The sequence below is a fragment of the Echiichthys vipera genome (genome assembly GCF_963691815.1).
Source record: "Echiichthys vipera genome assembly, chromosome: 20".
NCBI lineage: Eukaryota > Metazoa > Chordata > Actinopteri > Perciformes > Trachinidae > Echiichthys > Echiichthys vipera.
Genome location: NC_139845.1, coordinates 12,933,835 through 12,947,743, shown reverse-complemented (window position 1 = coordinate 12,947,743; position 13,909 = coordinate 12,933,835).

Genomic DNA, 13,909 nt, shown 5'->3' with positions numbered 1-13,909 from the left:
CAACTCCCACGCACTGCTCCTGCCATGAGTGGAAAGAGGGGAGAGGAGGAGAAGACACTAGAGACGAGAGGATGCTAGAAGTGACAGCGTGAGGAAGATGCGAGATGTGCTGCCTTCCTCCATCTGCCCACCCACTCCTCCTTCACCACTTTGCACAAAAAGAAACATGCACAGGCAATGCTGTATTTCATCACAGAAATCGATCTTCCTAAAGCATTCAAAGAACTTTCAGGTGTAATAATTCATCATCGCTTCTGATTAGCACACTAGCTAGTGTATCAAACTAAAGCTACAGTCGATCAATTGTGGTTTTCTTGCTTGCTAATGAGTATTTTCAAGCTGAATCTTAGAAGCTGACGGTGGGTTAAACTGAAAAGAAGGGGAGCTTGTAAATCATCTAAATATTTGAGGGAACCACAATTTAATTCTTAAACAAGACAGCCTGTAAGTGTCAACAACAGCTGACTGTCTGTAGTTGTTAATGCTGGGTACTGTTAGAGTTTTGCCTGTCATAACAGGTGTTCATACCAAAAGTAGGAGACAAGGGCTTGGCTGGTGTGTTCATGTTGATACAGGCACATATAAAGTCTCATTTATGCTCAACGCTAGATACGGAAATCGATATAGCCTTCTGTCCATACTTTGCATTCATTTCATTTTGTGCATGTTTTATGAAAGCTTACGGATACGGGCAAAATGGAGTAGTACTGCCAGAAATCGAGAAGGCAGTGTAGCCAATAGTTCAGGCGAGACAACTACAGGACACAATGAAAACATTTTGAAAATTATGTATTTAATGGCCTCAAAGAGCATCACCTTCTACAACGCCTCCACTTTAGTGTCTTTGTCAAGAGGTATATCATTACGACCTCCTACGCACACTGTCCACGTTTGTTGCTGCCCTCTAGTGGGTGTATTGCTTGACATCTGTGCCAATGTAAAGGACACATTAAAGTATGTGGACAGTGACGTTTCTATAGTTTAAAATAAACCTATTTATTTTTTGTATGTAAAGGAAGCATGAATAAGCCACAGGAAGATTACGGTCCAGAAAAGTCCAGTTTGAGTGACTCCACAACAATGCACAATGAGGTATTATTACATGATTTAAATATATATATATATATATATATATATATATATATATATATATATATATACTCACCGGCCACTGTATTAGGTGCACCTGGTGCTTAATAAAGTATCAGGGTGGTCTTCTGCTGCTGTTACCTATCTGCTAGAGAGTAGGTGGTGTTGTGCGTTCACAGACGCTCTCCTGCATTCCTCTGTTGTAACAAGTGGATATTTGAGTCACTGATGCCATTAGCTCCAACAAGTCTGGCCTTTCTCCTCTGACCTCTGGCATCAACAAGGCATTTGCGCCCAGAACTGCCGCTCACTGGATCTTTTCCCTTTTTGGGACCATTCTCTGTAAACCCTAGAGATGGTTGTGCGTGAAAATCCCAGTAGATCAGCAAGTTCTGAAATACTCAGACCAGCCCGTCTGGCACCAACAACCATGCCACGTTCAAAGTCACTTCAATCACCTTTCTTCCCCATTCTGATGCTCGCTTTGAACTGCAGCAGATCGTCTTGACCATGTCTACATGCCTAAATGCATGTGGTTGCTGCAATGTGATTGGCTAATTAGAAATTTGCGTTAACAAGCAGTTGGACAGGTGCACCTAATAATGTGGCCAGTGAGTATATATACAATGTTTTTTCTCTAAGCTTTATTCATATATTTCGTTAAGTTATGACCCCATACTTGAGCACATTATAGTCTTCCAAGACTCAAAGCATTTTCTCCTTCTGTAGGCTGACCAGAGGTGCCGGAATAAGTTATGCTAATATTTCAAGGATCATCAGAGTGTACTGGGAGATAACGTGTTTTTAAGTCCACATTGCCTCGAGGTGGAATGGCATGGAGGCTTGCGGTTGTCTTGGTACCAGTGATTCTTTAGGGGTGTGTGAGTAGCTGAGGCTGGACCATGTCGCAGGGGAGGCCAGAGGGGCTGGATTGGCAGACACACTGGGCAAGGAGGGGCATCCTTAGGTGCTATGTGAATTTAAGAATGATTAAGAATCAAGAAAGACCTGGAAGCTCAATGAACACACGGAGGGGGACTTTCAGAGAAACAGATGCGGACACATTAGAAAATTGGACAGAAATATACATAGTTAAGTCAAAATGGGTTCCACTTGAGGTTTCCACCCTAAAAAGACTTTAAAAAAGGATTTTATTCTATCAATGTATAAAATTTAAGCCTAAACAAGCAACACATACATTTCAGTTAATAATAAGGTCATTGGCGCACTGATTTTAAACTTGAAGCGGGCAAGTGAGAGGCGAGGAGGTGATGCAGTGTCCATCGCAGGCTGACATTTATTTTGGCTTGGACAGCTGATGTAATTAACTTTTAGACCTTCCTTTTTCGTGGCTGCTTCTCCGAGCAGGTGAGCCAAGGAAAACAAGCCAAACCAACCCACTCTCCCTTTCACCCTTTCACACCCACATTCATTTGCGCACTCACAGTTCTCTCGTTCCATCTCCATCTCCTGTGTTGCGCCTCACTTTTACCTCTCTTTTTTACCTTCCAGTCTCCCCTTATTTTTACTTTCTTGTTCTCTCTTTCTTCCCGTCTCTCTCTCTCACGATGCAACAAGGTGTCTCCGAGCTTCAAGTCCTTGTAACCAACTATAGTGCCTTTCAGTTTCCCTCCATCAACACAAAAGTGCTTCCTTACTTTATAACAAGTTTGTACTCCAGGGAGAAGTGCACAGTAGGCCTGCAAGTTAACTTCAACCACTGTGACACTCCAGAGTTGCTTAACGCAGCACTTTTTCTCATCAAGCTGGCAGTTTTGCGTCGGAATGACTGACAACATACAGCCATTTGCTACATGTTTATACATTGTATGTGTCAGAGTTTTCCGTAAGTTAGAGCTTTTAGATTAACTTTGAATCGGCTTTTGTGTTTGATGACGAGATGAATAAGTTAATTCAAAATGAATTGTTTCCATATGAGGTCATCACATATTTTAAATATGTCACCTAACCTTGTCAGTTGTGGCATGCATAACCCCCCACACCTGTGAGTAGCTCTCAGCATCTCCCTTGAGAGATGTGGTATGCAGATTGGGTCACTGTGGGCATTGCAGGTGTACTTTGTAAACTGCCCCTTGCCTCAGCTACATTCTCTTTAATAATGAATAATGATGCCTGAGGCCTGTTTTGTTTATTTGCCGGCCTGGGAACGAGACCTGGCTTATATATTTGCGAGAAGGCTGATACAAGGCAGATATTGGTTTATAATGGTTGGCAGATGCACCGGCCTGTGCTGGGCTACAGAGAAAAGCGAGGTGTTTGTTTGTACAAGCTGATTTCTCAGACTAAACGGGTATCGCGTCCTACCAGCTGCTTCGGATCAAAACAGTCAGCCGGAGCGGGCGGGAAAGGCCCCCGTCCACCTGGCAAAACAAGATGGGACCTCGGTGTGACAGAGAGTCTAACATCTCTGCTAACAAATGAGCAGTTTACTGAGATGACACATCTGAAAGAGACACTCTCTGTTGTCTTAGCTGTAAATTTAGGCATAACTCAGTCATTTAGAGGGGGGAGGGGGGGTCAGAGTGTTGAAAAAAAGACCCTTTTTTGTCTTCAGATCAGGGTCAGAATGAAATATGGGATCTAACGGAGGCTACAAGAGCCAGACGCTATATTTAGTCTTGAGGAGTTATGAGTAGAGACAAAGTGTCCTCACCTCCTCTTCTCTTTACTCTCTGTCTGTCTTTTCCGATACACACACAAGGTGGTTGGGATGACAGCAGCCTTGCCTCACAAATCTACTTCTCAGAGAGATATTTTGGTCGGAACCAGTGCCTTGTTTAGGCATTTGCTTTACACGAAATCATGCTTTTATTGCGCATGTGAATACATCTCTGTTTTTTTTTGCCGTCACGCACTGTCTGTCGCAGTCAGACGTCATCAATTCATTGTCATTCGAGTCTGAAAGAAGTAGTAAATCACATTAGTTATTCAGGTAAACAACTTGGGAATGGTACCCCAGAGAACTGTTTAGTTGACTCACCAGTTTGCTCGCAAAGGCAAAACGAGAAAGAAAAACACGGCAAATGTGCACATTTGACGGCAAGTCATATGTTCATTTAATGACGTGTTTACCCACCGCACAGGTGCGTCGAAGCAGAGGTTTGCGGTAAAAAGGTTAATGCTCTCAGTCACTCACAAACTTTTAGTACATTAAGGGGGGGGGGGGAGGGGGGGGGGGGGTTGGAAAGAGAGGAAGAGGACAGGCAGAAGAGTTTGAATGAGTCCTGTGTGTTCCAACAGGTTTCTGCATCTCCAGGAAACCAGCCGGTCTCATTGGCCAGCAGGACGCTGCCTTAGGGAATACTGAGGAAATGTCCTCATTTTATGTTTTTAGAGGCACACCTCTGTGTGTGTGTGTGTGTGTGTGTGTGTGTGTGTGTGTGTGTGTGTGTGTGTGTGTGTGTGTGTGTGTGTGTGTGTGTGTGTGTGTGCGTGTGTGCGTGCGTGTGTGCGTGTGTGCGCGCGTGCATGCGCACCAGGTGCAGGTGAGATTTGTAGAAAATCATTCATACAAGAGAAAAATCAATCGACTCTTTAGCCCAAATTCATAGAGCAATAGAAGAGATTATTTTGAATTCACGAGAATACGTGTGACAACATTGGTGATTTTTACGCTGTCTGGCATTTATAATCGTGTTTTCTGGTAAATATATTTACAATGACTACTAGTAGCTTTACATAGTGTCAAAACTACAAAAAAGGACGTCATGAACTAAGCATATTGTAATTATCCCAGGGGAGGCAGAGATGGCTTCGTGGCCCGGGCCGCTGTATTTATTCTTATCTTTTAGCATCAACTAATACACGGTACACTCGTAACTCTGGAGGACCAACTACAACACCACCGAAGAAGAGCTCAAAGCAACTACTGTCTGAGGAGGCCTCTAACACAAAACCCAGTGTCGCTACAACATATTTATTTTCAGCAGTAAAACAGTGTGAAATTATACACCCCAACTTTTCAGATCATATTTTAGTGGGGAAAAAACACCTCAAACACCTCACTGTCTCTTTTGCTTAATTTGAAGGAATCAACAACCCTTTTCACTCTATGCTACAGCAATTTTTGGAGCATACTTACACTCTCTGGCCTATAGCCCAAATTCATAGAGCAATAGAAGAGATTCTTTTGGAATTCCATCATGTGAATAATAAGACAAATGCACCAAAAGCACGAAAATATGCAGAATGAGTCATGGTTCAAGTTCAGCGAGAATAATAGAAGGTAATTACTACCCTTTCCTTTTAGGATTTAGATTCCTGCAGGTCCCATATTATAAAAAAGGAGTTTTCCATGTGTTTTTTTGATTATAAAGCAGGTAGAGGTAATAAATAAATACTGTGAAAGTATCGGAACACTCAATCCACAAATAAATGCATACAGCTTGTGTCTTTAAACGAGTCATTAGGACTTTGTACATTTGTGATGTCACAACTACGTACTATATATATAGTTTGAAAGTGCTACTACAGTACAGTGCCGCTAAAGTCATTCATCGGCTGCAATGACGGTGCATAGGCTTTGAGAGTTCAGATGTGGAGGACCCAGAAACTCTGACCAATCAGAGCTGACTGGGCTTTTTAAAGAGACAAGCAGTAAAATGGAGCATTTCAGACAGATAGTCAATACAGATATAGATAGACAGACAGTATGAGGAAATTAAAACATGTGAACATGTTCTAGTAGAAACCGGAAAATTAGCATGATATGGGTCCTTTACAATGTTTTCTTTTTGTTTATAACAACTTTGATACTTCAACTCTCAGTACTTACGGTAAACAAATCCCAGCAGGGAGCGAATCATCACCTCCTTCTCCTGCCTCTTCAAGCAGCCTTATGTACCTGCTCCTCACATGACGAGCACACAGACATCAAAGAGTATCAATCTCTTAAAGGCCATACGGATAGCATGGCTGCAGGCCAAAGCACGGCATTCGGCTTTGCTGCACTATCTCGTCCTTTATCGCCGGCCTGTTACTGCTGGTGCCACTTCATAAATAAAGCCATTACACAGCAGAGAGGTGGAGAAGAAGGGGGGCAGGACTGTGTGTTCACATAGACAGATACACATAAACACGTCGACAGACACACACCCTGGGCAGGTACTCAGTCTCCTGTCGCTGGGGAGCTTTAACCCTGACCAGCTTAGTTCAGAGGCGAGGGGCTTTATGGGACGTTGGGGAGCAGCTTGCATGGAGTAAATAGAATATCCAGTGGTGTCTTTCCCGATCTCAGATTAAGCCACCGAAATCTCTGCGTTTTTTTTTTCCCACTTTGACAGAGGTGTGTGAAGACACATGAATGAGTACATATACTTCTACCGCACACAAAATAGATATAATAAAAAATATAAAAAAACATCCACAGAGCGGTGGCTGTGAGTGGGTCCCAGTGCAGCTAGGGGTTTTATGCTGACACTACAGAATGTGTTCATCTAGGAGTGAAGGGCCTCCCTCTCTATCCCTGTCTGTTACCTGCCTTTGCCGACGGACTGACTTACTGACTGACAGAAGGGTTGTGTGTTGTGGGGATCTGACAGAGATCTCCACGTGATCCGCAGCAGCTCCCAAAGGGCCCACAGCAAAAAGCTCTTCCCAAGTGTATTGGCGAGAAAACACTCCATCTGAGAGGAGCCGGCTTGCAGGGTGGGCACAAGTTCAGAGAGCTTCCTCCCTTAACGGAAAAAAGTCCAAAGAACGCGTGTGTGCATTTTGTCGAAATGTGAGTCAGTGAAAAAAAACACCATTTGCCCCTAATGTTTTGGTCACTGGAGGTTGCTCTGGATAAATTAACTAAATGTTGAAGGAGAACAAACCAGGAGGTTAGTGATTCAAAGCAAAAGGGGATTCTTTGAAGGGGACTGGCCATCTTCAAATCTGCGGTTGACTGAAGAAATAGGACTTTGTTAAAGATAGAGAGAATAAGAGAGAAATGGAGCGCACCCAATGGTTTCAGAACAAGTGTGAGATTCAATCTGTGCCGCTCCCTCCATGCTTTTTGCTGCCTTGTCCGGGAGACGGAGAAAGGTAGAGAGGTGGAGAAACATAATTTATAACACGAGTGGAGGGAGTTCATGAGCAAAGAGAAAGGAATAGAGAAAAGAGTGAAAAGTTTGGGACAGAGGGAGATAAAAGTAGCAAAATAGTGGTGATATTATTGAAGGAGAGAGAGGAGATGACAGGAGGATGAAAGGTGGTGTACGTGCACCCCAGAGCACCCCTGCAAGGAAGAAAAATGGTAAAAGCTGATTTGGAAAAATTCAATTTAGTTTGACACAGTATAAGATCTAAATATTTATCTTTCTTTCTCTTTGTTAGCTCAGACAGCTCCGGAAATTCTTTCACAAGTCACTGATAATATTTATAGTTTTTACATGTGGTCTTGTAGCGCGTTCAGGAGCGCGTTGGGTTTCCCCGTGACGTGGGGTTCTCACACAGTGCAGGCATGATTGAATTCCAGCTTAAGTGTTTTTTGATCTAGTAGCACCTTGTGAACCAAAGCACCACCACACACACATGCGCTACACCGTATGCACACATGTATACAAACACGCACATACATCACATTGTACGCCATCAGGCGGGGCTCAAAGTGGATCATTATTTACTAAACAGGTTGCCTAACAAGAAAAGACTGATTCCCCTGCAGGCTTGTATGGAAAACCCTGGAAGCATGGCGGTGGAGCAATATCCATCATAATTGATGTGTTGCAAAGCAGATTACACACATTAGTGCACACTGTTCTAGCTATGACAGCTCCAACTGAACATGACAAATTCCATAATGTGGAAAAAAGAAGGTATTTTAGTCTCTCTGGGTATTAAAAGGCACGGCAACTAACAAAGAGGCATTTGCATTTGCCGTAGTAAATGTGTTTGTGTGTGCATATGTTAGTGCGTGTGCATCCTTGTCTAACTACACCTCTTTCATGCTCTCATCTCTCCTTAATTACATTCTATTTGTTCCACTCGGGGCGGAGGGTCCTGTAAACTGTTTGGAGCTTGGCACGGCTTCCCCTGCTCGGTGACAAGACTTCATTCAACGCGGCTAATCCCAACATAGCATTAGCTACATGGATGATGCGTTCGAGGCCGCTGACAGCTGCAGCATTATTTACTGAACACAGCACAACAGATAAGCCCATTGAAAGAGCAGCAGCTCATTCATTGTGGGGAAAGCATTAGGAGTGTGTGTAGCTGCCTAATCAGTGAGCTGGATGCTGGAGGAATAAATAAGCTTTGGGAAGAGGGGCGGCTTGACTCGCTCACTCACTCCCTCCTCTCTTCTTACTCACTCACTCACTCAGTCACTCTCCTCTCACTCTTCTAATCAACTCAACAGCATTACGGCAAATCTGCTGCTGGAATCCCCGCTGGCTGCCTCTATTTCTGTACGAGTGCTATTAAATTACAAAAGATTGTAAATAATGTGTCATTGATTTGCACTTGATGCTGTTTTCAATTCTTTTATTTCCTTTTTTTTTATTACTGTTATTATTTTAAGATGTTAAAGTTTTGTGTGGTCCAGTCATTACAAAACGACATTAACATTTGTTATTATTTTTGGCCAGAAATTGGAAATGCATTTTCCAATTTTGATTATCGATTATTCTTATTATTTTCTAAATTTATCGATTAATCGTTTGGTCTATTAAATGTCAGAAAATAGTGAAATGTCTTGTTTTGTCAAAAACCCAAGGTTTTAATATGATAACAGCATTTTCTGCCATTTTTGCATGAAAAGTGATTTTAATCAATCATCAAAATAGTTGGCGAATGATTAGTCGGCTAATCGCTGCTGCTCAAATGACAAGGCTCTTGCCTGCTGTTGATTTAACAGTAAACAACACTTATTTGAAGCTTAAAAAAATTGTGTTTCACTAGTTTCCTTCTTCACAACTACAGCATCATCATTACTGATCTCCTGTTCAGATCTTCTTCTGTCAGTTTTTTCAAAAGACACAATTTCAAATGGAGTCTGAAATGACAATTGTTTCTTTTTAAATCTCCACTTCATTATATATCGATAAAAGTAATATAGATATGTTGTTTGAATTTCCCTTAACATGTCCCCTGATTCTGTGTTTTCTGTATGAATTATTTAATTTCCACTATCTCCTTTTTCCAGCCTTTGATTAAACCTAACATATGAAGGGATGTAATTTAAATGATTCTCCTCAGCACTAATTGTAAAACTCATTTTTAATTGTAAAAAAAAAAAAAAAAAGAAGGGCCTGAGCTGTGCCGTGTGTTTATGTGTGACCGAGCTGTTCGGAGCCATGTCGTTAGCCACACACCCACTCCTGACGACCCACTAATTAACACCCCATGTTAATCACTCTCAACCCAGCCAATAACCAGTGACACGCCATAATGCAGATCACTACATCATACCACAGCACAGCAGTACATACCAGCCAGGAGATATTTTCCCTTTCTCCTCACTGTTGAGTTGCAGAGACGTCTCAATGAGTATTTTGACTTATTTGACAGTGTGAGAGAGAGCGCTTTTAACTGTTTTCCTGATCGTGAAGTCGGTATTTAGCATTCACAAAGTGATAGTGAGGTGATATAAATACTGCACTTGAATGGTGATAAGGGAACATGTCACTACCACCACCCGAACCATCTGTAGCTGGAAATTGACCCTGTATAGTTCCCCCACCGCTACAATTTCTAATAGCACATTTATATTTGTCACCACACCGAGTGCCACGTGTATTAGATCTAATCCATTAGACTGATCCTACTTTACATACACTGGTTTAAGTACATGTTGGCGAAATATCTTTCTGGTGAATCTGCCGTTCTGGCTGAAATAATGATTTTGATATAAGTTAAGCTGATTTGCCTAAGCTACCGAGTAATTAACTGAACTTAATCATTTCATTTCAATCCATTTCCATTACCTGAATTATTTTGCCAGTCTCTCCTATCTTTTGTAATGTCTGTGTCTGCTTAAAGCTCACTGTTGTCTGCCAAGTGAAAGAGAGGGGCTCGTCTGAACTCTGTTACAACACTGACCTCTAGTGTCTGTTTGGCCCGGCTCTGGCTGCTGTGAGTTTTAAATGTGACATTTTAGCAGGCTCATTGGTAGTCCTATCTAAGGTAATGAATCCGCTTTGGACAAACTGCCTAGTTTGAAGCTTTAGCCTCCAAACGCCTCGAGCAGGGATTGCCCAGGATAGGGCAGAGGTAGATTAGGAGTCAGTGTAATGAGAAGCAAAGCATCTCTTTAGCTCACCCTTTGTCTTTGCCTCCATCCACTGAGCCTTGGAGGAGAAGGAGAGAGATACTTCTCTGGCCAGTGGCAGCCACACGGGCATTGGCTTTATTTTTCATCATCCCCGTCTCCTCTCCTCCCTGCCGGCGTCCTCCTATTTTCCTATCTTTGTCTTTTTTTTTTCCCTTCCCTTTCTCTGTGCTGACACTTGCTCATGCCAAAGCGGCCTCACGTCCTCGACAGGGGATTGTCAGATCTTCTAGAATATGGAAAAACACAGATGCTTGCCAGCCACACTGGTGTGCAGCATGTGGGTAATAGGCATAATAGGGTCAGGCCTGCATTTAATAAACAATTACCCATCTATAATAGATGAGTCCGGCTCCTAAGGCCCAGCGCCTGGCCTAGGTCGAGGGAGGGAACTGGAGAGAGAATAGGAGAGAGAAAGAGGGAAGATGAATGAATAATGCAGACAAGATGCCCATCAGAGCACCCAAACGCAGGGGCCCATGCAGCGCCAATTATCTTCCCCTGCTAATGATGATCATCATGGTGCTCTCCCCCAAGAACTCTCCTCACCCCCCTTCCCTAAATCTGACATTTACCCAGCTGCCCCTGCACTTCGCCATGCTCCCTAACTCAACAAAACAGAGGAAAGAAGCGGTGAAGTAGCAGAGGGGTTTCCTGGTGCTAGGATGGCGGGGACACAGTGGCCATCACTCCTCTTTTGAATTACAAATCAATCAGGGACCTCTCTTCAGCGGCTTCCATTCAGTCCAAGGTCACCCAGATTACACAAGGTTAAAGTGTGTGTGTGTTGGAGTGTGTTCGCATGTGGAGAGACCTGGGGGGGAGGTGGGGGGTGGGGGCTGCCGCTAGTTGGATTAGCATACAACTCCGACAGAGCGAGGGAGTTAAAGGCAGCACAGAGGTACGATGGCCAGGCAAAATGGTCCCCACTCTCTGCTGTATTTGAATAGACAGCCTGAGATATGTGAAAACAGAGAGGTGGCGAGGAGAAGCTCTTTGGCCCCCGGGATCAGAGGGCGGGGGGACCTGTGGTGCTCAGGCAGACTGCTAGTTAAGTAGATAGGGCCCCAATAGACTGCTTCAATATGGGAAAAATACACAGCCATTTTGGCTCCCTCAGGGCCCAAGTCAGTGGTAATAATGGGATCAGAGCCATGACCCTCCCAGGACACCGTACCACTATTGGATATTCTATTAGTTTCGTCTGCAGTGAAAAGAAGTCCGTGCTCAGCTACTTTTCTCACTCAGAATCACATTTGTTTTACTTTTATGTAGCTTTAACAGTGACTAATCGAATTATTGAAAGTTTCAAGGAAGAGACTTCATTAACAATTGAGTGCAGTGCTACTTATGACTATTGTAAAACCTTCTAGTATATAAAGCTATGTATATCTTCTAATCATATCTAATGTACGTTGTGCATGCAAAGATATTGTAAGCTATTAACATATGCACCAAAAAAGCGAGCACCATAATTGTTCCTTTTTACCAGTTAATCCCAGCACTGGAAGATACAGCAGAGATCACATTAACATTTACATTTCTGAGTCCCCCACCTCCTTGATACAGCTCCAGCTTTCAGCCTCAGCATCTCATCTGCCTTTACATAATATCAGACTGTATTAATGCTACATATGGAGCTCCACTGTCTGCGCTGCGTAGATTTACATTTTCCTAATGATGTGCTTTCATTTTTCCTCCGCTATCCCCCTGTCCTTCCCTTCACCTCCAGCCCACAGCCCACGGTGATTTAAAACACATACAACTGTACTGCCGTTTTACTGCGGAATAACACAAAGCGCGGGTTGAGACACCTTTGGTCGCCCCGGCCCCATCTGTTGCACATCTGGAAGTGGTGCGCCGCACCAATAATTGGAAGTCAATTTGTTTGAAGTTATGTATTTGGCATCTGGCTCGATTCATAAAAACTCTGGAAATCGCATTAATTTTATAGCATCTCGAGAAGGCCCAGACACTTTTTTTTCATCTCTCTTGTGTTCCATCGTTAATGCACGTGGGGCCTTGCTGGTCTAGTGACGTGGGACTTTGTCAAGCACTGGTCAGGGTGTGGTCCTTAATAAAAGCAGCATGGAGGCTAATGCCCTAAAGGATCATGGGATGAATTACTCTACTGCACTGGAGGAGACAACAGTGATTGCTTGAGTTCCTTGTCGTTAAATGTAATACTCAAATTTTGGCTAAGTTTTATAATTTCACCTTTAACTTTAACCTTAGATCATTTTTTATTTTTTCCTGAAGGGGAAAACTCAACCGGGGCCTACTTTGCTACATCTCCAGGAGACGGGGCTGACTGATTGAGTAGCAGCATGGTGTTGTTTGTCACACAGCTCTGAATCGTGGCTGAAAATAGATATGACACTTGATGTTTGGTACCTCACTGCCGGCTGTCATATTGTTATTCCCACTCAAATTTCACCTAATTTGTGCACAAGTCTTGTCACAGTCCAGATCCTGATGAGGGCTTTTAGGTGGTTATTTTTTTCCCCCTTAGCTTCCTCGTATATGTGGTGCAATGAGATACGTAGTGTGTGTGTGTGTGTGTGTGTGTGTGTGTGTGTGTGTGTGTGTGTGTGTGTGTGTGTGTGTGTGTGTGTGTGTGTGTGTGTTTGTGCTTGCTTGCGTGTGCATGCGTGTTTGTGCTTGCGTGTGTGTGTTTGTGCTTGCGTGTGCACATTTGTGTTTGCACACAAGCATATTTGATTAGGCTTGTTTATGTGTGCCAGTGCGTGCATGCGTGCGGCCCTGCTTGTGTGTTTGTGTGTGTGTGTGTGTGTGTGTGTTTGCCGTGCTTCCAAAGTGAGTCACCTCAGCGGGAGGTGATTAAGAGTTGCCAATGGCAGGCTCGACAGGTGAGTGCATTGTAGCACGCTGGCAGCTGTGGCATCTGCACAGGTGACAGCTTCTCCTGCTCAGTGCTGGTGTCAGTGTTGGTGGGTGGCAGGAGGTCTGACAACGTTGTTTTGGTGACAGAACGACTCTGCTGTGAGGTTCACGACATCACTTGCCTTCTTTAGATTTGTCTGTTTATACTGGGAAGTATAGGGAATACCATGGACTTTAGCATATCCTGCAAAAGGAATTTTTCCATATGTGAAGGTTCTGTTTACCAACTATGATGCTACACTTTTAATTTTTACTCAATTTGCATTTATTTTATTTTTTTTAATAATCCACCACAAATCTTCTCTGTTTTTCCACACTTCTGCCTTAGCTTCTTTTTATGAACAGTGCGAGGAAAAAACACAGCCCATTGCTGCCACCTGCTGTTTAAAATGTGACACGGCAGCAGCCCTTTCATCCTGGGAGTGAGGTAATTCTTTTAGGGAGACCATTTTGCTGTGCATGCATTAGTAGCACAAAAAGAAATGGAAAGATTATTTTACAAGGTGTGCACTTTTTGGCACATATTAGCTCCAAATCTGTTTCTTATGAAGGCGATTTGGTATAGAGCAAAGGACGTGAGAGGGAGATGGGGAGGTTTTGTTGGGGGAAAAAAAGTTCCCAAATTTGTTTTACACGTTAAAA